The sequence below is a fragment of the Vicugna pacos genome, chromosome 10 (assembly GCF_048564905.1).
Source record: "Vicugna pacos chromosome 10, VicPac4, whole genome shotgun sequence".
Classification (NCBI taxonomy): domain Eukaryota; kingdom Metazoa; phylum Chordata; class Mammalia; order Artiodactyla; family Camelidae; genus Vicugna; species Vicugna pacos.
The window spans coordinates 55,421,472-55,447,391 of record NC_132996.1 but is presented as its reverse complement, the minus strand read 5'-3'; the positions used below and the strand labels follow the sequence as shown (position 1 = coordinate 55,447,391).

The window sequence follows — 25,920 nt, the reverse complement described above, 5'->3', positions numbered from 1 at the left end:
CATTAATCATTTTATCCAAGTTTCTGCATATGTAAGTAGGAGATGGAAGACTTAGATTTTCTAAACCTTGAGCTTCTTCAGTCTTTCCAACCACACCCCTCTTAAATTTTGCTCTTCCATAATTTACAGATTATGTGCAACCAGATACCATTATTAATGAGCTAACAGGAAAATTGATTAACCTCCTAATGACTTCCTTCCCCAGAACTGAAAATGATCCTGGATTTCCTCAGATGCTCTGTGATTGCTGCTGTCTGCCTGTGATCAGTGTTTTCAGCAAAGATTGACTTTGGCATCTGCTTGCCCATCCCTGCACTCCTCGGCCCTCTGAAGAACTCGAGGTCTCCCCACCACCGGGGTGGCCTGTGACAGCTCTGTTCCCCGGTGCCGAGGAGGGACATTCAGAGGCATGTTGCTGATACGATTTGTTTTCATTTTCACTTTTCGTTTCACAACTGAGAATATTAACAGAAAGCTTTTATGCTTTGTTCTTCCAAGTTTCCGGGAATCTCTTGGCTCTTTCTCTAGCCATTTCATTTTCTTGCGGGGTCGTCCCTGCTCCCTATCTCCCATCGTCCACTTCTTAGTCTCTTTTTAGAAGAGAGCTTCGTTCTAATCCAGTGATCCATTTGGTATCACGAAAGCCTTGTCTGTCTCCTGGGGAAAAAGCAATGCCCAGAGGGACTAAAAGTAAAACCATGGAAGGCGCCACCTTGCACCTCCCAAGCCAGTCAACGCCCGATCCTCAGAAAACAGGGAAAATCAGGGAGAGGGTAAGGAAATCACTGCTGTATCCTGCTACCTGGCTGAATTAGTTGATTAATTCTAACTAAAATAATAACTTTTAACAAGGGGGATTTCCCATCTTATTTTTCTTATTTGGGCCATTTGTTCACAAAAACAGATTAATTCCATTACCAGCTTTGAACAAAGAAGGCCATGTTTCTCAGCTCACAGGCCTTTTCCCTCTCAGTTTTCTTGGATGCTCTGCAAGTTTCTCTCTTAGTTCTTTGGCCTTCGAGCTCGCCGAAGAGTGCCAGGCCTCTGAGCGTGCTCCTTGGCCTTCCTGCCTTCCTAGCAGTCCTCAATGCTTCTCTTTGTTTCTTTCTTGAGCCAGTCCTGAGCTTGGGCCTTTCCCAGAGTGTCTCAGTGTTTCCACTCCATGGGGAAATTTCCATGGGTCCACAGTCAAGGTCACGGCTGTGTCTGTTATTTATTCTTGGACCCAGCAGGGGTTTCCTGCCTGTTTTTATATGTCCGTTTTTGAGTTAATTGGGCTAATCAATCTAATGAATTTTCCAGAAGTTGTTCAACATTGTAGCTATCTGGACAACAGTTGGTACAGCTAAACAGTGGTACCCTCAAGCCTTGAATTTAGTTTAGCTGGAGATATAGATATAAATATATATATATATATATATATATTTTTTTTTTTTTTGCTGGGGGACGGGGCAGCAGCTGGATATGTTTAGAGAGTCCACTGCATTGGCTGGAAATAATTCCTGACATCCTGAAATGTATTAAGCTTCTGGGAAATATATTTAACATGTGATAAAACAGTAGATGTGAAAGTGCTTAATAAGAAAAGATAGATATACAGGTACGTTTACAGGATTCAGGTCGGAGAACCCTGAGCAGTGACCAGGGACCTTACTTTGTGCTTTGACTTTGCCACTGATTGGTGGCTCTCTTAACCCCACCTTTCCCGTCTGTAGAGGGGAGATAATACTTACATCATGGGGCTCTTGTGAAGAATTTTAGGTGGAGATGGATCGCTAACGCATTTTGAAAAACTGTCCTCCACGTTGAGAGACTGGTAGTGGAAGTGAAACAGAAACAGTGATAGAAAGAATGTTAATATCACGAATTGTGGTAATCCCAGAGGGCGACAGTTTAAGCATTTGGCACCCAGTGAGCGGCATGTTTACCACTATTACTTCACGTTAATTATGCAGACGTAGCGACAGCCACCAGGCAGAGCCACGCAAGCTGTGCCAGCCCAAGGGCTCAACAGCTCTTCAGCTATTCCTCCATTTCTTTTTCAGGCAGTTTTGAACACACTGACTACACATGGCTTAATAAAAACTGTAAAGAAATCTTTTGGAGTATATTCGTCTTCTCAGGCTGCCCTCACAAAATACCGTGGACTGGGTGACTTAAACAGCGGAAACTTATTTCTCACAGTTGCGGAGTCTGGAAGTCTGAGATCAGGGCCCCTGAGGCTGGGTTTTGGTGAGAGCGCCCTTCCTGGCTGGCTGACGGCTGTCTTCTTGCCTGTGTCCTCACCTGCTGGAGGGAGAGCGCGTGTGGCTCTTCTTATACAGACACTGTTCCTGTTAGGATCAGACATCCACCTTATGACCTCGTTAACCTTCAGTCACTCCTATAAAGGTCCTAAATTCAAATACAATCACATTGGGAGTCAGGGCTTCAATGTATCAAATTTTTTTTTTTCTTTGGATGGGGATGGGCAATTCAGTCCATAACATGGAGTTAGACAGGTCTGAGTTTAAACGCGCTTTACTCCAACTAATGAACCATGGGCTTAAATTTCTCTTTTTACCATTTTCTTGCTGTGTGAGCCTGAGAAGGTACTTAAATTCTCTCTGAGCTCCCCCCGCCCCATGTGAGATTATATTATCTTACCACATACTTACTAAGTAAGTAAAACATATTGCAGAAAACTTGGCACATATTAGATGCTTAGCCAATGCATCAATCAGTAGAAAAGAAAGAAACTCATTCATTCTTAATTTATTTTAATGCTTCAGCCCGCCTCTGTCACCTGAGGTGAGATCTGCCTTTGTTCGCAGCTTCCTGAGTGGGGCCATTATATTCCAGAACACCACGATTGTGTGAGAGGAAGCAGATCTTGGGGGCTGGCGTGTTCCAGCTAATGCCCTTTTGGTTTTGCCGACCAGCAAAAGGAGGTCATCGTAGTTTAAGGGAATCTACTTAACGCTGTTCAGGTATTAAATAGCAGAGCCAAGATTCCTGGCCTCTTGACCTCAATCTGCTGTTCTTTCCACTACACCAGTTCTCCCAACTTTTCCTCTATAGGTGACACTCCTACGACACATCCCCGTGGTTGCTGGCGATGCCCAGTTTCATCACATTAGCCAAAATGCTGGTCCTTTCGCTGTTACTCAGAGAAGAAAATCAAAATGCAAGAGAGTGAGAAAACTAATTATTAAGCGCAACCTTGAATGTCCTCTAATTGTAAGAATGAAAAGGTTTATTTCCAAACCTTGCTACTCGGACACATATTATAAGAAATCACTTGAGACCCTTCTCAAAATAGTAGTCCACTGTCCTTTTGTGAAATAGGTGAAGAATGGTTGGTCTAAGCTGAGTTTAGCTTTCCCATGTGTTCAGCTTTTATCAAGAGAGAGGGGCAAGAAAACACTTGCAGGTGTCGCTGGCATCCTGGTTCCAAGATGTTTAGCCTAAACCTCTATGTAGGTTTAGAACCCAATCTCTGTGGCTTGGGCATCGTTTGCTAGTTTCATTTAGTTGGTAGTGTTTCCAGCTGAGCCACTTTGCTAGAATTTCTCGGGGATTTCTCCCCCAGTTATTGTGTCTTGAGGGCCGTCTGACAGCAGTAACATAGCACGACGGCTAAGCCTGCGGAATCGGGAGCCTCCCTGCTTAGATCCCAATCCTGGTTCCAGGGTTTCCTAGGTATGGGACCTTGAGCAAGTTATGTAACATCTCTGCACCTCCACTTCCTCATCTGAAAACCGAGAGGAATGATCGTCCCTGCTTCATAGGGCCGCTGAGGTGCTTACTTAGCGCTGACCATTTGTAAACAGCTTACCTGTTTTAGTACATTGCCGAGCTTAGCAGGTGCCACACAGAGTCGCTCTCGTTAGAAGCACTGGCTGTTTCTACGACCTTTCTCTAGGAGCAACTCTTTGTACGTCTCCACGCTAACTCTTTGTACATCCTGGACTAGATCTAACAATCCATTTGTAATTCCCAAGTCTTCAGCTTCCTAGGAGCTTCAGATATATTTTAATGCTCTTACACCCCTTTTATTTTCCTTGTGTTTATCTTGCTTAGGCCCTGTAAAAAGTGTGTGCTTTTACAAACTACAAGAAGTTTCCATCCTGAGCATGTAATTACCCTGAGTGCTTAGCTCCTAAATCCACAATAACAAGACTTTAGTTTGTTTTTCAGAGCTGTTGCGCTTAATTAATATTTATGCGAGACTTAGTAAAATCATGAAAATTAACAGACGTCCTTACCTAAACAGGTGGTGAATATATCAACAACTGCAGTAAGAATGGTGAAGCTATAACAAAATTTGTCTAGGTCACTCAAACTCATTCCTGAGTCTGGTAAGCATGGTTCCCACATTTACTACCCAATCCAGTAAGTGCACTGTCAAGCCAGTAAACGTGGCTTTAAGGATATTTTAAGATATTCACATGAAATATGAACTTTACTTCATGCACATTACAATAAAACTAAAAATAAGAGTGGCATCAACACACAAGCGTTATTCTGTTCCAAGGAAGAGTTTGAAAATAGTGCAGCGTTGGTATACGACTATATAAAATCATAAGGGATTTAGGCTTCTCTGTCTCTGCTCCAACATTCTAGTACAAAGCTTTCAGCCTAAGGTCAAAGCATGGTCCACAGTGGCTGCTAAAGCTCCAGCCATTATGTCCACATTCCAGGAAACAGAAAGGGAGAAAGGAGAAAGAACATTATGATGTCATCTCTAATCTGAATTTACTTTTTTAAAGCATCAGTCTTGGAATTCCCATAGGACACTTTGGTGTATATCCCGTTTAGTCAGATCTTAATCATATAACTAGGTAGAGAAGATTCTGGGAAATGTGGTCTAGTATTTGGGGCTCAGGGTAAGTCCCAAACTAAAATGAAGATTTTAAGGAAGAAAATGAAAATGGCCTTTGAGTGGGCAGCTAGCACATTTAAAATTAACCTTTTATTTTGTCTCTTAGTAGTTTGTTGATTTTCCTTAGTACTTAAAATTTTTAGATGTTTATACTTCCTATGAAGCATTTTTTCATATTCTTTAAATAAGTCTCTTTATAATTAAATGGTGATTTTTTTCCCTGTGTTTTTATTTTATGACAGTATATTAATATAAAGCATTAACTCTCAAAAAAATCTGAGGAACCTTCCCATAAAAGCCCACCTCAAAGAGGGAATTTTATTCTTTCATACATCTTACTTAATTTTTTTCTATGTGCCTTCTATGTGCCAGGAACTAGTTTAGATGCTGAGAATAAAAGAGGGAGCAGCACAAAGTCTCAGCCCTGTGGGGCTTGCGTATGAATGGGAGAAGATAAGAAATGCACGAATCTGTAGTGTAACATCAGGTTTTGGTAAATAAAGCATGAGAAGGGACTAGAGCGTACTGGAGGATGAACAGTACTATTTTTGAACAGGTGGTCGGGGTAGCCATTCCAGCACAGAGAACAGAAATACAGATGCCCGTGGGGGAAAGTTCTTGAAGGGGCTTATCCCTGCTCTGCGCAGGAAGAGCAAGGAGGGCAAGGTACTTGGACTGGAAGGATGGCGATGGAGACTTGTAGAAGATGAGTTCTACCAGAAGAGAGATCGGTAGACCCAGAGGAGAGATCATTCCAGGACTTTGAAGAATACAGATAACATACCTCAGTAGCCAAAGCGGAATAGGAAAGGAAATGACCACTTCTGTGTTTTAGTGTTGATTTTTTTCCCTTCTGCAGTTCACCAGTTATTGAATGATGGCCTGCCATGTGTGAGACTCCTCAATTAAATCCAGAAGTTAAAATGTGAACAATATGGAACATTCCCTCTCTTCGAGGTGCTTTCTCTGTAGCGGCTTAAGATCTGCTCAGAAAGTTTACAAGCCATAAACTTTGTACTTGTATATCCAGGAGATTTTATTTGTTCCTGTTCTCTTCTGCTTAATAGAATCTTTGTACACACAATAAGCCTTGAATACCGTAGCATAACAGTAAGTTCATTTGTCTTGTCTCTTGAAGACATACAGAAATCTAAAACCCCCATTCTATTCTTGAACCTGTCTATAACATTTGTTCCTAAAGAATGTCTATAGTGTGTAAGTGTATAAAACTCTGTATGTATTGCTCCCTCCGACAAGCATGCCCTTCCTCCTTTCTCTGACAAAGCCTTATTCTTCCTTCATGGCATCGTCTGTGAAGGGATTTCCCCAGCTCTTTCTCACAAAGCTAATTGCTTCTCCCTGTGTTCAGCCCAGTACTTACATTAGGCATCACAGTGTATTATCATGATTATATGCTTATATTATCCTTTCCCACTGGAATTAAAGTTCCTGAGGGATGAATACAAGGCTTATTTGTTGTTGAAACTCTGATACGCAGCAGAGTGCCTGGCACGTAGTCAGCGTTTGAAAATGTTTTATGATATGAAAAAAAAAAAAAAGAAGAAGAAAGCCCCATGAAAGACAAGGCTAATGTTAACGTTCACAGTCTGGAGTCAGTAGAAAATTCATAACTTGTGTTCTGATTATGTAATCCTTTCCCTCCGAGCATCATTATTTGAGGGGAAGCTTTTAGCCTTTATCACAAGTCATTACTAAGTCAAATATGTGTGTTTTTACATTCCAATTAAATCTCCAAATGATCTGCTATGTGTATCCCCTGAAGCATATAGTGGCCTTGAAGCAGGAAAACAGATGTGGGGCGTGAGGAGGGCGGTGTCCCAGGCTTCACTTGAGCCCCTGGGATGTATCCCGTCAAGTGTGGGTCCTCAGCTTCGCGCAGGAAAGAATTCAAGAGCGAGCCACAATTGAGTAAAGGTAGATTTATTCAGAGAGATACACTGAAAGGCAAGAGAAAGGCCACGAGGTGTGGGGGTTGGGTGCTCGGATTAAAAGTAGGTGCACACTCCATAGACAGAATGCGGGCCATCTCCAAAGAGGGAGGGCACCTGCAGGTGCCCGTGTTGCCAGGTTTTAAGGGCTTGGTGGCTTCATATGCTAATAAGTGGAAGGACCAGTCTAAGTAGCCTGGGGAAGGGGCTGGGATTCCCAGGAAGTTGGCCATTTCCCACTTTGACCTTTTGTGGCTAGCCTTGGGACTGCCATGGGCCTGTGGGTGTGATGTTCATCAAGTTAATAGATTACAATGAGCGTGTAATGACGCTGAAGATCTATCAGAAGTTAAATCTCCCACCATCTTGAGCCTCAAGGCCCACTGGGGGTTGGATCTTTCACCATTTTGATGTTAATTGCTGTAGCATTCCTTGAATGGCTGTGCCCTGCCCCCTTCCATCTTGTCTCAGCCTCACCCGCCTACGTCTTTCTCTAATTGAGTCGACTTAGATTGAGTCTGTTTTATGATGGAGAGTCGGTGCAAGTCTGTGGTGAAACAGCCACTATGAGGGAAGCATAAACCTTGAACAGCCTTACGTTTATAAGCACGTGAATTTATTTACTAGACCGCAAGCTTATCTCTAGACTGTGAACTCCTTAAGGACAGGCAGTATAGCTTATTCATTCTCGCGTATCTTACGCAAGTTGTTGGGACATAGGTAGTAGTCCCCTATCTGAAACCCTGGGGGGCACTGGTGTGCTGGTAAATGTTTAACAGCTGGCTCTCAGAAAACACACACACACACACACACACACACAAAGAAAGTCCTGCTTTAAAAAAAAGAAAGAAGAAAGCCCTGCTTTGTAGCAATTGCCTGTTTTCTTGTGTAAGTACTCCAACCTTTGTTGATTTCAAGCTACCACACTGAATTCACTGAGCATAAAGTTGGGAGAAGTTGGGAAGAAATGCTACAGAAAGCAAGTTCGTGTGTCTGACGCCCAGTGAGGCCAAACTGAAACATCTGAGTTTTGAGCAGAGGAAGGTTTATTACAGGGCCGAGCAAGGAGAATGAGTGGCTCATGCTTAAAAACCCCAAACTCTCCAGTGGTTTTTCTGGGAGAAGCTTTTATAGGCAAAATGAAGGCTCTGTGACTTTCTTCTGACTGGTTGCGGGTCGGGTAACAGGGTGCTCCAGGAACCTTGTGCTCAGCCTGAAGTTACCATCCTCCACCTGGGTGGGGGAGCCTCAGTTCCTGCAGAAGAGCTCAAAGATATTGTCATGTATATCCCTTGAGGAGGACCCAGGACCCAGGACCCAGTTTGAATCACTGCACTATTGTTTCTTTCTTTCTTTTTTTTTTTCTTAGCACTATTGTTTCTTTCTTTCTTTTTTTTTTTTTTAGCACTATTGTTTCTTGACTGCTCCTTCTTTGTTTCTGCATTCCCTCCCTTCCCTGATTAGCAACTGTTTGACTCTTCCCTTTGAAACTCAGGGAAGGACCAGGAGGCTGAATGAAGCTTATTTCCTACAAACAAGAAACTGGGGACATGGAAAGCAAAGGACTTGTACCAGGGAGGACCCCACAGAGTCCTCCGTTTCAGAAATGCATACAATTGGATAAGGCATAAGCTAAATAACTCCAGCTCACTACCAGTAGAAGTCTAAATTGGTTTAAGAATCCAAAATATTTCTGATTTTAAGAAACTAATGTGTGAATATAGTATATATTATGTAACACCGCCAGAGGAATCTGGGAAAATACTTGTAATAAAATATATTAATTTTTTTTGCAGTGAAACAAATGGATATTAAATACCACACATATAAAAGATCACTTCCAGTTTTCAGGGCATTTTTTGTAATTTAAAATTGCATAAAAAGTACTAGGAATATTTCCATATTTTAAAAAAAATAGTACTTCAATGGAAAGCTATTGACAATCTATAACACATTCATCTTGGCTCTTTGATTCTAGTCCTAGTCATTGTCTGTGAGCTATTTTTACCTCTAGAGATTATAAGTAGCTGATGCATATGCAAATTCTGTCTTGTCCAGTAGAATTGACTTCCCTTGCCCAGTGGAAAAATAAGTTTGTCTTCCTTTGCAATTTAGCTCAACCTTTCTTTACTCCATGTAATTTTATAGTGTTTCGACTTTGTCTTTGAACTGGTATAACATTTTTTGGATCCCTCATATCATTTAAGAAAAATTAATTCCTGAACATGTGTATATTTTTATATTTGCATAAGAGTCATGATTTTATTTTTTTTTCTGAAAAGAAGTTTTAACACAATGTAGGGTGTTGAGGGACACAGCAGGCCGGTGTCACGGGAGGTTCAAGAATTTACCAGAGACAAAGGAAAGTTTAAGAAACAAAGGAAAAGTTTATTAGGTACATTGCTATAGGCAACAGCAGGTCACACAGACTAGAGGCGCCTGTGTGAGCACCGAGGATGAAAGTTTAGGGTCTTTTATGGGAAAGTGGTGGTGAATGGAAGGGGCTGTGTGATCAGCTCATGCACAAGTTTCTGATTGGTTGTGGGTGAAGTAAGAGAGTTAGGGTCTGCGAAGAGACAGCGGGATTTATGACTCCAGTAAGGAGGAAACACGAGCTGAGACAAATCTGCCTGAGCTCCTGTGAGACTCGCCATTCCCCAGGGCTGCTAATTCTGCTAAGGCAAACACATGTCAGAAAAGGGTGTACTTTGTTTTTTGAGGGGTTGCAGGCAGACATCTGAGAGCCCAGGAATGGGGGTCTCAGGGTCTCAGTGGACACCAGTTGCACCATATAGGGCAGAGATTAGACATACTCTAGGGGGCTTCTGAGGGCAGATGTGGATTGATGATGAGCTGTAAGAGCAGCTTCCCCAGGGTCCAGTAGCATGTCAGGTACAGAGAGCCAGGTGACAGTGCCATGGGCTTCCCTGTGGGGTGGAGTCCCTTCAGTGGGAGGGCTCAAAGTGTTGCCGATAGATGCAACCAGAGTTCCAGGTTCTTGTCCCGTCCCAGAAAGAATTCAGAGACAAGACTTAGAGGTTAAAAAAAGGTAAAGTGAGGATTTATTAAAGGATGGATAGTACACTCGCAGGGGAGAGTGGGCAGGCTCAGGTGAGTGGCTGCCCTGAGTTTTTTTTTGGCAAGTTAGTTACGTAGGGTGTAAAAATGAATGGGCGGAATATTCATTGGGGAGGGAAGGGTTTGGGGTCGTATTCCCTGATTATCATCCCAACTCCACCTTCCCAAAGGGAGGAGGGATTTTTGTCCTTATTTAGTCTGGATTGGAAATGTCATGGTGTCAGTACATGATGGGTACTTCTGATCTGCAAGGCTAATTTTATTGAAATGAGGGCATAATGAACAAAAGGTTACATTTGGACACTGGAAATTCCTGCCTTTTCTCACCTTTCTTTGTTCTTCTTCAGGCCACTTGTCACCCCAAAAGGCATGATCCCTTATCAGCCCCAAGGTTCCTGCTTTTCTTTCTCTGCCCAGGGACCCCTGCTGCTTACATGATGCGTGGTTTCCTGCATTTGGCCTGTGCCCCTCCTTTCTGCCCAGTTCCTGCCATTTGGTCTGTGTCCCCCTTTCTCTGCTCATATCTAGCTGTCTGCTTGCTCTAACAAAAGGAGGCTCAGTGCCTCTGACTGCCATATGGAGAGGGCAGTAAGAGACTGGATGAAAGCCTGTCTTTAAAGTTTAAGTCTTTTTTTTTTTCTTTCTCCCTCCTGTGGTTCTAGCTCCTCATTTGAGTGTGAATCAAGTGACATAGAAACACTCAATGAATCATGAATTACCTGACATGACCAGGAGCTTGGATGAACTCATAACTATAAACTTAGCTGATAAAGGCAGGCCTTATTGGTATCTGGTATAATGGATTAATGGACTAATGGATTAATCAAAGTTCTTTTTTAGGAAAGCAAGGATGTTTAAATATCAGAAAAGTAGCTCTCACCAATCCCTTGACTCTCATTCTGGAAAGCTTTATGTACCATTGTGCCAGAGTCTCAATTTCCCACAGCCTGGAAATCAACTCTGTGTTTATGTTCCCTTATTCAAACTTACTTCTACCTCCAAATGCATCCATTGGCAAGACTATCAAAGGGAAAATAAGAGGCCATTTTCAATTTTGTACAATAAACTAAAATTGGTCAAATCTTGAGTAATGTGTTCATGAACATTGGCTTTCTTTCCGGAGCTGAAAGTGTTAGCAGATAGAGAGATCCCCAAATTGGAAAGCCCACCAGAGTTTTGGGTCCTTGCCCACTGGTTGAGAAAGATTTCAAGAAAAGAAAGTATTGCTCAAAAGGGGAAAAGGGAAGAAAAGCAGGGAGCTGTCAGCTAAGATGGCCAGTCGAGATGGCTCCAGGTTTGGTTTCGGCCACATGGACCCTTATGGGAAGCTTTGGCCATCATGTGTTCCTTCCAGGTGTGCCGGAGCTAATTGCCTTCTTCCCCCATCCTCGTATGGGCTTTTCTGGGTGTTGCCATGGCACCCATGGGTGTGTCATCTAGCATGCTAATACACTACAATGAGCGTATAATGAGGCTCCAGGTCCCCTGGAAGGCAGACCCTCCACCATTTTGGGCCTGGTTGGTTCTAACCAGTTCTCATTTCTTGTCTTTACTTCTGCCTCCTGAGACTTAGGTAAGAATAATTGGTTTCTATTCGAGGAAGGGGCAGGGGTATGATCCTGGAGGCAACAGCCTTCGTTAAGAAAAAGGAAAGGTAATCTGGTAGACTCAGTGTCCCCCAGAAACCATCTCCAAAAATTCTGCTCAGCCTTGAAAGTGTTGAAGGGAAATAGGGAAGTAACCTCAGTTAATCGTTCAGATGGGGGTCAGAGTCATTGCCATCCCCCACTGTGTGCAGACTTGCCTTGCAGTCATCAACTGCTTGAGCCTGCTCTTTTATGACTCAGGAAGACCTGGGAGATGTCAGCTTTCCAATAAAGAGGCAGGGGTTGAGAGAGGGGGACACCCACAGGGTCCTACTCAGTATCAAAAAGATTTGGGGCCTGGGTTGTCTAACATCGTGGGCTGCCACCACTATTTCTTGCAAGAGAAGGACCTATCTAGGATTTTGTTTGTTTGTTTATTAGTGAGTGTGAGCAGATTTATACCCCTTTGCCCCAGATTTATACCTTTTATCAGTTGCCTGTGATGGAGAAGTCATTCTTTCTAGAGCCACATCTAAGGATTGTATGGGTTCTGCGAGTTCAGAACAGAATGAGACTTAGTGACATGCAAGTTTGGCCCTTCCCCACACGTGTAACCATATATATGCATGCATATACTAAAACTGAACACTAGCATGATTTAGGCTTCTTCTGGTCTGTCCCTCTAAATAGCCAAGATTGACACACACCTGCAGCAGACATGGACTCTGGAACTCTAGGTATAATAGCATACCCAAAGTCATCATAATAGATGTCCCTTCACTCCTCAGGAAGGATGGCCTCCCACGTTGAGCACTGAAGCATCACTGGAAAGTCGTAACAACTAATAATTCCTTTCTCTGTCTTACATGACTGCTGGGATGATTTCCTTAATTAATTTTCTCAACTTTCAAACCTTTCAATATATTTATTGGGATACACTAGGTGGCAGGGGCTATGTTGGTTATTATGGGCTATATAAAGATAAATAGCTTTGCCCTGGGGGAGTTCTAAGCCTAAGAGAAGCTACTATCACTACACAGTACAATAAAATTAATTGGAAAGTATGTTCTGTAAGAGAGAGACAAAAAAAAATAACAGTATTGCTTATGAAAATAAAAAGATTACTTTTGAACAGAAGGGGACTGTGGGAGGAGCAGCAGGGATGGTAGATGTAAAAGCCTTTTAGAAAGGCAGTCACATAATGATCTGTGGTCTCCATCCTCCCCTCAGTGTGTCCCTGAAGGTCAACTATGAACACATTTGTAATTTATAGTATTTTCTTGGATGGAAAACCTTAATCAAATAATAAATAATAAAATAATTAAATGCTTAATCAGGTAATAAAACCTGATTGACTACTCATTTGATTGGTTGCCCCATTAATTTTAAACCATGCTTGACACAATGGGGCATTAGATCCATACTTTTTGATGGAAATGAGAATGCAGGAAGACATGCAGAACAGGGAAATGTCTAGACCTTGAAGTGTGGAAACTTCAAGTAGCTAAGGGGGGAGGGTAAATATGTGAGACTATGTTGACAAAGTGTGCAGGGGAGAAACAGAATCAAAGAACAACACATTTTATGAACTGACAGATTTTTCAAGATTGTGGCTAGAGTCTAGGAAAGAATTTATCAGCTATTATCTTTCTCACCCTCCAAACTGAATGTGTAGTATCTTTCTTTGATGATGTTAGGAGACAGAAGCTCTGAGGAGTGTTGGCATGTGTACCCTGGGCTCCTCAAACCTCAACTAGACTGCTTTTATTTACGGGGTAAAGAAAGCATTGCTGAAAGCTGAAATCATTCTGATGACCTGAGATCTGTGGGTCATGTCTTGAATTATTGCACTATAACTTTTTATTTTACTGAGGGGAAACAAAACCCCTCCAGCTGCCTCTTCTGGACCTAGAGGCAGTGTATTCCCAGCCATTCCCTCAGGGAAGTCCTTTGAAAAAGCCAAACTCAAGCCCTAGGGCTCAGCATCCTCTGGGAAAGTCCTAGAAAGGCTGTACCTGGAAAATAGACATTTTCCTTAGATATTTAAAGGGTGTGTAAAATATAGGCTTCTTCCATATCAACCCCAAGGGCAGAACCAGAGTTGGGGGGGGGTAGAACTTAACACTAATGAATAACGTAAGGAAGAATTATCTGATGTCAGGATGATCAAAGAAGAAATGACTGCCCAGGGAGGTGCTGGAACTCTTGCTTCTTATCAGAAAGTTTCAAGCCTGAGCAGGGATGAATAGGGCAAAGCAAAAAATTGCACTGGCCAAAGTTAAACAGGCAAGGAAGATTTTTAAGGCCGTTGCAATAAGAGGCAGAGGCCACAACTAAGTCTAAACTCAACTCCGCTGAAGAAGAAGAGGTAGGAGTTTTTTAAGGGCTGTTGTGAGCTAATGAAAAAGTCCTGGAGGATGTTAGCGGAAAGTCATAGACCATCTGTGTTTGCTAATTAGCTTTATCCAAAGGAAAAACAAAGTCCTCGTGTCTTTAAGACGGGAGATAGTTTTGCAACTTGGAGGAAGGTACCCACTGAAAGCAAGATTCCTCCTCTTCCATTGAAATTGGGAGATTGAGGTACTGTCTCCTTTGTTGATTACATTTCAAAGAGGTGGTCCCCAGAATCTTACCATTTCTGAATGGTAAAACTGGCAAGAGGCTTAAAATGTATTTACATGTCCAAGGGGCAGAGAAGAGGTTTATAAGTACCAGTTTTCTAAAGCAAATGCAAATGTCCTACCATCAGGAAGAAGCCCGTGTGAAGTTTAGTCCTGCTGAGGACAGGTTAAGGCGGTCTTGGTCAAACCCAGAGCGGGGATGTTAGCGCTGGAAGTCAAGTGTGGAATGTGTCATGAGAAAGCATCACTATTCAAATATTTTTTAAAACCTGAGATTTCCCATGGCTTCAGTTTAGCTACAAAGATCAGGAAGCGGGGTTTCCACAGGGAGTTTCACTCACTGAGATAAACGGGACCCAGTCAGCCCCTCTGCGCAGTGTAGACGAACTGCCTCCATTTTTAGTGATGGAACTTGGGTCTAAAACCCGGCCTCACCATCCCCGTTCCCAAGTGAGGTGCTGTTTCAGAATAGTTCTCTTCCTTCAGTGAGGCTTCTCTATGGCTCCCCTCCAGGAGCCCCAGTTATTCTCATGTTCTATTTGTAGAATCCAGAGATTTAAAATTTCATCTCTTTATAGTTGTTTTCATCAACACTAGGTAGAAACATTTGGTGCTGCCTCTAATAAAAACGTTACTAACTTCTGCTCTTAGTGACAAACTACCTCACTGGGTTAAGGAAACCCAGGAAGTGTGGAGCTAATTAAACCTATTAAATCCCCTCCTTTTTTTTTTTTGGCTCCTGAGCAGAAGGAGGAAGTGTAAATACCAAGACCCATACCTTATTGTTTAATAGTCTTGATGATAAGAGGAGAGGAAAATATCACTAGAGCGTTTATTCTGCTCTTAACAGGCTTTGCAGACATTGGTTGGGGCTTTTGTTTTTATGATATGGCATGGTTCTTTATGGTAAGTTCATATTAAGGGAGTCGCTACTGATAAACTCAGAGCATATTCGTGTCATCTCAGAGTGACTGAAAAAAAATGAAGGCTAGTGATCTCAGGTTCTTTAAGGGCCACAAATAATGCCCAGTGGCAGCGGGATGATTGCATTTGCCGGTGGAGCTTGTGCAAGGCTTGCTAATTTAGAGGCGCGTTTTCAAATATTACAGCACCTAGGCTTTCCCGGGGGAGTTCACTTGGGCACAGCAAGGGAATCGGTGTTTAAATGCTATTATTTTGAGAACGATCTGCAAAGGAGGACGATAAAGTAAATAGATGATTTCATAATTAATGCCGGAAGTGCGAATCATTCAAGACCCATTTGTCTCTGCGGGAGAAGCAGCTGAGCCTCTCCTGGGTCCTGCCCTGCAGGCTGCTAGGCCGGGGAAACGATCCCAGAGAAAAGCAGTGAATTTGCCTAACGGCTTCGGCTTCCCCGTTCAACAGGGTCAGGCTTTGATCATTACCCTTAACAGCCTCGCCCCCTCCCTTCGAGGCTGGTTTCAGATCGCTCCTCTTCTGGTCCCATAATTGGAATTGATAAGTGGCCATCGTACAAGGAACTGGGGACACTTATCAAATGCTGTCGTGCTTACAGAGTTAGAAACGGCCCCTCCTCTATTGGGGGAATTCAGCCCACAAAAAGTTTTAGAATTTGGAGCCTCAGAGTTGAGTCTCACCCAACTCCTTCATTTTACGCAAAGAGAAATGAGGTCCGGAAAGATTATGTGACCTGCCCGTGGTAGTATCATTTGTTGGGCACAGAGAGAGAATCATCACTTCGATGTCCTCTCCCTGCCTGGCTTTGCCTCCCACTGACACCGTTTCCTCATGGTGGAGTAATTGTCTCAAGGTTAGGGGATAAGTCGGGGCTGATTTGTGAATGGGAACACAGCTGTTAATCAGTTGTTCTTTTCAAAACACTGCCCTTTTTTTTGGACAGCCTCCCTCTGGCCAGTCTACGCTGGGGTCCCTTTTTGTTGCCATCAGCCAGGTACTGTCAGAGGAAGGCTGCGGAGGCACTGTATTGAACAAGCCTTTCCCACAGACTGCTTCCAACCACTCTGTCATCACCGAGCTCCATCAGACATCCAAGAAAACGAGCGCCAGGGGTGTTAAACGTCTTGCCCCAAAATCACACAGCTCATAAGCGTCAGGACTGGGATTTGAACAGAGATCTTGGCGATTCTAACACCAGAGGTCTTGGCCAATATTCGATGCTAATTTGGCCTCATTATCATCCTCATTCAACAGCCTGGGAAACTATATGCCAGGGATAATTCACATTGTTTGCAGTGAGGGCCCTGTGAATTGCCTCTCCCAACCCCTCCCGTACTTCAGCCTGACTTTGATTTTCCCCCTCCTCCACGTCTCTAAGGAAGCAAATACCCGTGCTGAAATCCTCGCTCCCTCGGGAACCAATTTTGCTCTATTCCTAGTTATGAATCCTTAAAGCAGTTAGTGTTCAAAATGGACCACGGAGGGTCACAAGGGTGGTTTGGGTCATTCTCACTTCTCTGCTTCTGTGGGCTCCGGGGACCTCACTGACCCTCTGAGAAGGAAGCCACCCAGTGCACGGATGGAGTTGTTGAACAGAAGGTGTTCGCTCCCACTGCTAAGGGGGAAGTAAAAGAAAGGCTCTCTATTCTAGTCTGCTTGGGGAGATAAAAGGAAAAGGGCTTCATTGCTTTGAAGGAGAGGAAAAGATTTGTTTACTTGTACCGCATTACCCAGTAAGAGTGATGCATTTCTTTTTCCAAGGGAAACAAAGTTAGTTTAAAAAAAATAGCGAGCCAGTCACGGAAAGAATAAGAGACGATTAGGAGAGAAGCCGGAACTCTGTAGATGGGTGTTTGGAAATATGTCACCTGTAAACCGAATGTGAAAGAAGTTGAGCTTGATCCTAGGAAGCGACTCCCACTGCCCAGTGTGAAGTTCAAGGCTGGGGCTGGCAAGTTCAGGCTGGTCGGTGTGTGCTTTCTGCCTTGTGTGCCCTTAGGGTGGGATCAACAGTGTGTGGTGGGGCTACACTTCAGCATGGCTGGAATCAAGACATCTCTCTCTCCCTCTTTCTCTCTCTCCCGCCCTCTCCTGCACACTTGTGCACCCATGCATGCATTACATAAATACACACACACACATAAATACTCCTACCCACTGAACTGCAGAAGGGTTTGTTCAGCTGGTCACCATGCAGAGGGAGACGTTTTCAGGAACGGCTATAGTAAGAACCAAGAAAAAGGTATGACCCTCTGGAGTACAGATTTGGCGGTCAAGCTTCATCCAACCAACCAAGGATCTTGCAGTATTAATGCAAGCTTATTGAAACTGTGAAATGACTATTTGCAAAACCAGTATTTCTATTTTTAAAAGTGATAAGAAGAATTTTAATTGTCAGGCAGGGAACTTGGGGCCAGCCTGGAAAGATCAGGGACCACAAAGTCAGGTGGTCCTGAGTTCTCATTTCATCACCTGCGTTTCCAGCTGTGTGGCCTTGGGCCAGTTACTCTCTCTCAAGTTTACTTTCTCAGTTCTAGGAACATAGCAGCGACTTTGCAGGGTTCCAGTGAGGGTTACAACAGAGAATATCGCTGGGGTCATCTAGCAAAACAGCTGAAGCTGATTCTCATAGTCTACATTTCCTTGCACTTTCTGCAAGAAAATTTCCCACCAGAGAAACTATTTGGAAGCAAAATAATAACAGATTAAAAAAAAAAATCAGGTAGATTTTGGCTCTCTTAAAGGTATAGTATATCATTAAACTCTAGAAACTCAATGGCCTTGTAAAATGACCAGTCATTTCTAACCACATGGGAAGGGATTCTCTTGTCTGGTCTTTCTGATGAAATCTAATCACTCCTTCAAGATAAATTAAAGAAGGAAAAGGGGAATCTTTAAAAATAAGTCTGTCAAATCCTTTCATAGCTCAAAACCAAGTGGCTCTCTTCAATCAGTGTAAAAACCTGATTCCTGAAACAACCCTATGCAGTCAGAACCCTCTTCCCCCATCAGACAAAACAAAAGTAACCGCTTTGCCCTCAATTTTCAATGCCCTGCCCCCACTGTAGTTCTTCCAACATGTCAGATCAGACACGTTCCTGCCTTAGAACCTTCGTTCTTGCCTTTCATCTGCCTGCATCCACAAAGTACACTCCCTCACCTCCTTCTGGAGAGATTTCAACGGAAGGTAATCCTATCCACGGTCGGTATTTTTGTAATTACCAGTTTAGAAGAGTGTCCATTTCTGATCTTGTGCCCTGATTCTGAGGTCCTCTTTAGCTCCTTTTCCTACCCTGGCACAAGCTGGCATCTATTTAGAAAGCCTGCTGAATAAGCAGGCTGAAAGGATGTAAATACATGTAGAATTATTCCATATTTCAGAACCAGAAAGGCCTGTGGACACGGATGGGTGCATCTGCTTAATAAGAGCTGGCGTCAATCTTAACCTAGAATTGGAATTTAAAGCTGAACCTCATTCCGAGCTTCTAAATGGACTTCCTTGAACTCTCTCAAAGGGATAAATAAATAAATATGAAAATGGATTACATGCCGGGGTGCATCTTGACACGTGGACTGGGGACACTGGCATTGACACTAGAAGAAAGAGTCTTTGTGGAGGGTCTGTATCGCTCCTAACAATTGTTAATCGAATCAGGAGAGTAATTGAATCGTTGAGCTTAGATTTCCACTAATGCAAGTGTGTAATGGAATTGTTGTGGTGGATCGCTGCTGAAAAGAGCTGCCCGTAGATTAGTGAGTTAGAATCAGACCTTGCCCTGCTTAGGTGAGCATGTAGGTAGACAGCCTGGGGTATGTGTGCATGTGTCTGTCTTTGTATTTATTCATCTGTTTGTTCATATGTAAGCAAAGCGCAGGAACATGTAATTACAAACTTTTAATGCTTGCTTCCTCCTCTTCTCCTTTCCTTCCTTCCTTCCGTCCTTCCCTCCCTGATCCAGTTAATCATTCTGTAAGTAGTGGTACCTGTTACAAAAGGCCCTCCCTGCCCCTCACCCTGTCTCCACCACTGCCATTTGCCCTTCTAGATCGTGAAATTCCCCCCACCTTCCCACTTGTGCAACTTTATCGAAATTGATGATTAAGTAATTGTCTCATTCTTATTAAATATAAGTTCTGTAAGGACAGTGATTACGTGTATCTTGCTTGTGTTTTGAAGTAATAGCACAGTGGATGGTGTAGAATAGGTGCTTCCTCGTACTTGCGTGATGATTGGATGGATTCAGTTCATCCAGTGCTGACTCGACAAGATGCACTGTTCTAGGTCCTAAAAGACATTTGTTACCAGAAATAGCCTTTGTCTCCCAGGAGCTTGCAGTCTGGCGGTGGGGACAACACATGCTCCTCGCGTAGCTAATGCAATCGATTATAGGAAACAAAACGATTGCTATTATCAGTGTTGTCGAAATTCAGAGACTGAGCCAGAGCCTGCGGTCTGTTCCATGGTGGATGACAATGTAGAATGGGAATGGAAAGAAAGGGAAAATGTGGTGGATCAGCAAGTCACGTGCAGCTCAGACTTGCCAAGATGGTGGGTTCATGCGAAGAATTAATGATGAGAGGAATTTGGCACCAGAGGGTAGGGGTCTTCTGTGGAAAGTTGTAAATGTGGGCTGAGCTGGAGGGCTCTCACTCCAGCAGCTGCCAGGAAGCCCTGGGCATTTCTGAGCAAGAAAAGGACATGATGGAATCACCCTTTTAATAAGATCAATATCTGGCCACTGGGTGCAGCACGGATTATCTGTTGTCAAATACAGAACATTTTTTGTGTGAACCTGTGAATTGCTATGATAGGTGAGCGCCAGTCTGATTAATTATAAACTCCTATAGATCAGATAAGTGGGTCAATGAAGGGGGCTAACCTTGAGGTTAGCATAATTTATGGAGGCTCAAGTGCAAGTGTTAGACTTGAGAAAATGATCAATGCAAGACATGTGTTCAACACTTAATGCATTCAGCGTGTACAGTGTTAATGTTTCAAGCAGAAATAAGCTTCTCCATCGGTCCTATACTTGGTGTTTCTGAGTGAGGCTAATAGAATGGAAAAGAATGCCTAGCTCTGGGTTAAGTTAGTTGTTTTGTCACTTGTTCTTTTATGTAAGTTTTTGGTGTGGGTGGGGTGGGGCATGTTTTTAACCCTTTCAGTATCCCAGGAGTGTTTAGATACCCTATTGGAATGCAGTCTGACTCAACAGAAAAAACCCAAGTTCATTATCTCGATTCACTGAATGGATACTTAGTGAAGCCTTGGATCTACTCCACGCCCATGAGAATTGTACGCCTTATGCTTTTGAGCCAATGTGCATAAATGTGCATGGGTGAATATAGATGTGTGTGTGTGTGTATTATGTAAAGGAGAAAAATGAAAGATGAGTAAAGGCTTGAAGGTAGGTTATAGGTTATGGGAACCACCAAGCGGTTCATTGCAGGAGATCAAGTCATGGGCCAGCTTCCATGACACAGTGGGTTCTGCTTTTGGTTTTCCTGTTGATATTTTTTGCCCAGCCCAGAATCATGCTGGTTGGTTTTCCTTTACTTTCCACCTGCTTTGAGGCTAATTTCTCTAATTGGATCATAAATGCTCTAGAATTAGTATATCTGTTCCCTGAGGGGTTTGTTGCCTTGTGTTCTGGGTTTCCATGTTGTTTGGGACATCCCTTTTCCCTGCTGTAGTGTCTGTGCTAAATCCTTACTAAGCTTTCCTTGTCAAAGCCTCAGTTCACTTGCGTGCTCAATTCTTATCCACACCGAGTTAAAAGCTCCTGCTAGACATAGTTCAGTTTGTAGTGCATTCCAAAATTTTTAGGGTTTTTTTTGTTTTTTTAAGGAATTGCTTTCTGAGAAGCTTTGGGATTCTTTAAGATTTATGGTACCCATGGTTCAGATAAAGTGTCTTTGGCAGCCAGAATACACATTCACTTTTACATAGGATGCTGTATAGATTTTTACTAAAGTATATTGAGAATTCCATTTGTGGTGATTTTTGACAAATTGCTCAGATTTGTAAATGCTTCATGACTCCACATTTTAGCCTTGTTCTTTGTCTCTCAGAGAAGTTCTAAGAAATTTTATATTTATTTATTTATTTAAAATTCATGTAAATATATGTATTTAAACTTGCTAATCAAATGCTCCTTGTTCTCTGGGGCTCAAGAAAATCTTTTGACTTTTTATTTCATTATTCTCGGAATGTTCCACATCCTTTACGTTCATCATTAAGTGTCTATATAGTGTTAATATAAACCCATGTTTAAATATAAACTGATTCACAGATTTATATAACTTTTATGGAATTTTTAGATCCAAAAAAATCAAGAACAACTTTAGGGAATGTGTAAACTGTGGATGGCAAATAGATTTCATCCTGAATACCAATTCAGATTGATGGAATATGATTATCTCATCTCAGGTGCTGTGGTGAGGCGGACTTCTGACTGCATCCAGCTCATGTGATCGATCAGTGACACCTGTGATGTGGCAGAGTGGGAATTTCTGTCATCATTCAAGAGATTTTATAGCTGCCCCCTTTTAAAAGAAAAAAAAAAAGAACTTGAGGCACAGAAAGTTTACATGACTTGCAAGTTTAGGGTGTGGAGTAAATGGGTATTTTGAATGTAGATGTGAGAAGGTAAAACATCTATTTTGAAAGTAGAATCCAGTTTGGGAAGCTGAAGAGAAATAGGAAAGTGATTCCTTGGTGAAGGGATCGGGTCTCTGTATTCTCAGTTTGTTGAGCTGTGCTGTTTATAGCCTTGGTGGCACATTGACCTGTGTTCAGATAAATCTGGTTCCCACCTCTTTGAGCCCCCTTTTCCTTCACTCTAAAATTAAACATAGGGTTGAAAGTGGGATGTATTTTGGTTGACATGTTTCTGTGCTTGGACATAAAGGTGAATAAGTACATGAGTAATATATCCGCAGTGGCAGTGTTGTTTTCCCTGCAAGATCCGAGAGCAAATGAACGAATTTTGACCAAATGAAAGACTTCAGGAATCTGCAGACATTACAAGCTCCCTTTGATGTAAGTCCTCCCTTCATGGAAGTGGGGCAGGAGTGGCTTTTGAAAATGCCTTGGGGAAAATGATATAAAAGTAAAATGTAACTTTTCTATTATTATCATCACTTTTTTTTTTTCATTCTCTGGTTCCCAGATGCTCTGACTAAGCCTAGGACTAATGTAGGACTATAACTATTAGCTGATTCAAGGAATTCATATTTTCTAGATGACATCCCACGTAAAATATTTTCATGTTTTAATGACTTCACTATAATCCCTCCTTTTTTTTTCTTCAGGAATTGTCACTCATATGAAAATCTGTGTTCAAAGCATATCTAAGCACGAAGGTGACTTTTCGGGTTCATGTTCTAATTGATGATACAAACCGCTAATTAAATGCATCTGTGTCTAATCAAAACATATCTAGAATTAAGCAGTGCAGCTGTGCACCGGGGGAGCCACAGGATAGAGATGCCTGGTAATGGCATTAAGGACATAATTTGTCCTTCATCCAGTGATTCCCACATCCGGCAGAACCTCAGAATCTGGAGGAGCTGATAAAAATGGTGGCAGTATTCTCTCTACTCCACCCTCAGAACTTGGATCCTAAAATCTGAATTCTATTTTTAACCTCCCAACGAAGATGTTGATGAGCAATTAGGACTGGAAACTACAGCTGGAGATTCAAAGTGTAGTTTGACCACCTGGAAACAAGGCCCAGCTTGGTCTAGAGTTGTTCGTTTGCCTCTAAATTCTCTCCTTTTCTTCAAAACCCCATTTTAGGTGTTGGCTAGAGCTCAGTGGTAGAGTGCGTGCTTAGCATGCATGAGGTCCTGGGTTCAACCCCCACTACCTCCATTAAAAAATAAAAATAAATAAAACAAACCTAATTACCGCTCCCCCAATAAATAAATTAATCAATTAAAATTTTAAAAAAGAAAATGGGAAAAAAAACCTTTAAGTTCTTATTACATCTTTCCTGTCTCAGGGTTTTGTAGCCTGCTGAAAACTGCAGCTGTCTTTACTTAAACAGAAAAGGCAGGAGAGCCTTTAGTTTTGTTTCAGTGTTGATGAATATGACAGTTTCATTTATAATAGTCTGCTCTTTGGAAATGTCACTTATTGTCATTCTTTGCATGATCCTGAACAGTCGGTACCAGACAACTGTAGGCAGCTCCCGTGTGGAGACACGGCTGCTTCTTGGATGATAATATTAACAACATGGTGCATTTTTAATAGCCTTTATGATTAAAAAGTTAACCTGTATTGCTCAATTTTATCCTCAGGGATTGTATTTTATTATCAAAAATATTTCTGTAGTGTTCATACGTAGGGTCCTTTCTGCTTCTAAAGATAATCCTCCTCTCAAAGTGGCACATAGATTCAAATTATCACATAGAAGCCTCGTGTAAGTAGAATAAAATTTAATTACAACATTTGTCATCTTTTGTGTCTCTCACTACTTTTCAAGTCATGGTTTGAACTTTTAGCCAGTTTCTCTTCTGGTTGTTAGTTAACCTGCCTTCCGTAAAGTAGCTGGTATGTGAGATGCCAAGCCCACGGCCATGTTTTTTCACCATCCTGCTTCTCTTTATAGAAAGATATGAAAACAGTAAATGAATCCTCTGTTTTAATGGGTTTTCTTTGTTTTTTGTGTGTGTGTGTCTATGTTTTTTTCTTTTTTCTTTTTCTTTTTTTTTTACAGTTCGGGTAACTGAGGCCTCCTGAAATGAGCAGTTGCCCAAACTGAATAGTAACTTGTCCCCAGGTCTCTCTGACTATAAAACCCTTGCAAGTCTATTATGTTTTTTGCCCCAGGGCATTTGCATGAAGCAAAAATACAGGAATATTATGGTTTACACAAAAAGGGGGGAAAAAAAACCCAGTAATTTTAAAACCAGTTGGCCATGATTTAAGGAAAAGAATGATCCAAAAAATGGCTTAAGAAAATCCACTACCAGACACTATCAAAAGGAAAAATGAACAAGGAAGAAAAAAGAAATCACATATTTTTTCCCTTACTAGATTGCAACAAAAATGGAAAGAAATAAGACCACGAGGTCAATTTTGAGTTATAGGTGAGTGACCTAAATCTTACACCCAAGCACATTAATATAGCTCTGGCTTACTTCCAAAAAGGAGAACAGCAGACAGGCTGGTTTTGTTGACACACAGTCATATTTTCCCATTACATAATAAATTTTCCCTGATGCAGGAGCATTTAAGAGATGGAAAGAAAGCCTTCATGACTGTTTGGGGTAATTTAATGCTGCAGTGTTATTCCTTAGAGAAGTTATGAATCAACAGAATATCAAAGACTTGCCAGGTGTGCACAAAGAGAGCTTTCATGTCAACTATTTTTGCATCCTTTTTATTTCATATCATCAAGGTCCACTTTGAAGATTCTTTCCAGGAATAAGGACTACAATTTGTATTTGGAATTAAATGTAGATTTTTTTTTTTTCTTATTTGGGGTTAGTAGCTCCCTGGTTTGTAGATTGTGGAAAAGAAATCTTGCTGCCTTTTGCACCAGTTTTGAACAGAGCAAATGCTGCTATGATTTAAATCCTTTGTGTTCTAATCTTTTGAAATCATAAAAATGATAACAAAAAATGTATACATGAATGAGAAATGTGCAAGGTAGAAGAATGCAATAGAAGAAGATGCAAACTCAATACAGTAAAATATCTTTAAGTCCATGCTAAAAATGTAGGTTATTTCTTTTTATATTTTTGGTTAAAATAGAACCTCTATGGACATTCATCCTGGTTTTTACTAACAATCCCATTACTTGATGCCAAATGTGTTATGTTGACATGGGTTCTCTCTAGAGAGAGAGGTACCTTTTACCTATAAGGAAAAGGTATTGAAATGTAAAGAGAAGTACTGAATAAATCTTTTGCAGGCACAATTTAGGATTTTAGGTCCAGAAGGAAGTCAGACTTTCAGTTTGCTTTTTATAACCAAGATCTTTGCATTTAAAAAATCACGCAAATTTCAGTTGGAGAAGCGATGCCATTTGATTCTTGGTAATTGTTCTTTACTATTTTGATAAGGACAAAATTGGCTTTTTAGTACTTCCAGCTAGATTTTTTTTTCTGTTTTTCCTTCAATATTCCTCCCTTTAAAAGAGTCATCTAACTAGTCATTTTACCCCCTCTCTCTTCCTAAGGTAAGATTCCTGAATATTCTCTTCTGTCTGTCTCTCTCTCTACCTTCTCTGTCTCTCCACTCAGACAAGTTTTCCCTCCCCACCTCCCTCCCTCATGCATTTTCCCCCCAAGGGCTGATTTCTGGATTAAGAGTGGAGTGTTGCATCTGTTCCCTACAGGGAACTGATTGTAAAACTCCTCCATCTATGAAAGTCATTTGGAATCTTCTGCTCAACCCAGTGATGGAGGAGCTGGCTTTATACTCCAGGAGGTGGCGGCATGCCGCAGAGAGGGCACCGGGAGTGAGGCAATGACGCCAACATCTTAACTTGCAAAATGCCCCTCCGCTTCTCTTGTTCTTGGTGCCTCATACGCATCTCTGTGTACCCTCGATGGCTCGGCTGCTTAATCTCCAGGGTCCTTTTCGGTGGTGCCAGTATCTCCGGTGCTTGAAACTGGGTTGCTTCTTTCTAAGAGCTGATCACAGGCAGCTTTGAGGGCAGAGGAGAGGTGAGAGGGCACTGCTGTCGTCCCTGTCTGTGACAACCTGGAAGTTGGAACTCGCCTTAAGTGGGCTGTCAATCCAAACACTTCCACAGAGTGCAGATCCAGTAGAAATGCAGGAATCTAGCCTGTATAGCTAAGAGCATTGATTCAACATCTCAAAAAGAAAGAAAAGGGGGAAAAGAAAAAAAAAAAGTCCTTCCGAAAGGCAT

General features: G+C 42.0%; 1 protein-coding gene and 1 long non-coding RNA gene across 18 annotated transcripts in view; one reads left to right on the top strand and one right to left on the bottom strand.

Moving 5' to 3' along the window:
* The window catches only part of LRRC4C (leucine rich repeat containing 4C), a 1,285,379-nt gene that overhangs the window by 1,200,131 nt on the left and 59,328 nt on the right, over positions 1–25,920 (top strand). The window lies entirely within an intron of this gene.
* On the bottom strand, positions 413–4,677 carry LOC140699018 (uncharacterized). 5 transcript variants are annotated; one of them, XR_012077048.1, is made up of 5 exons: positions 4,248–4,653; positions 3,818–4,065; positions 2,183–2,394; positions 1,734–1,813; positions 413–657 (listed from the first exon to the last, which is right to left on the bottom strand). It is a non-coding gene; the product is annotated as an uncharacterized lncRNA (long non-coding RNA). The 5 variants fall into 5 exon arrangements; XR_012077050.1 differs by having other exon boundaries at positions 2,183–2,333; XR_012077051.1 differs by having other exon boundaries at positions 2,287–2,333.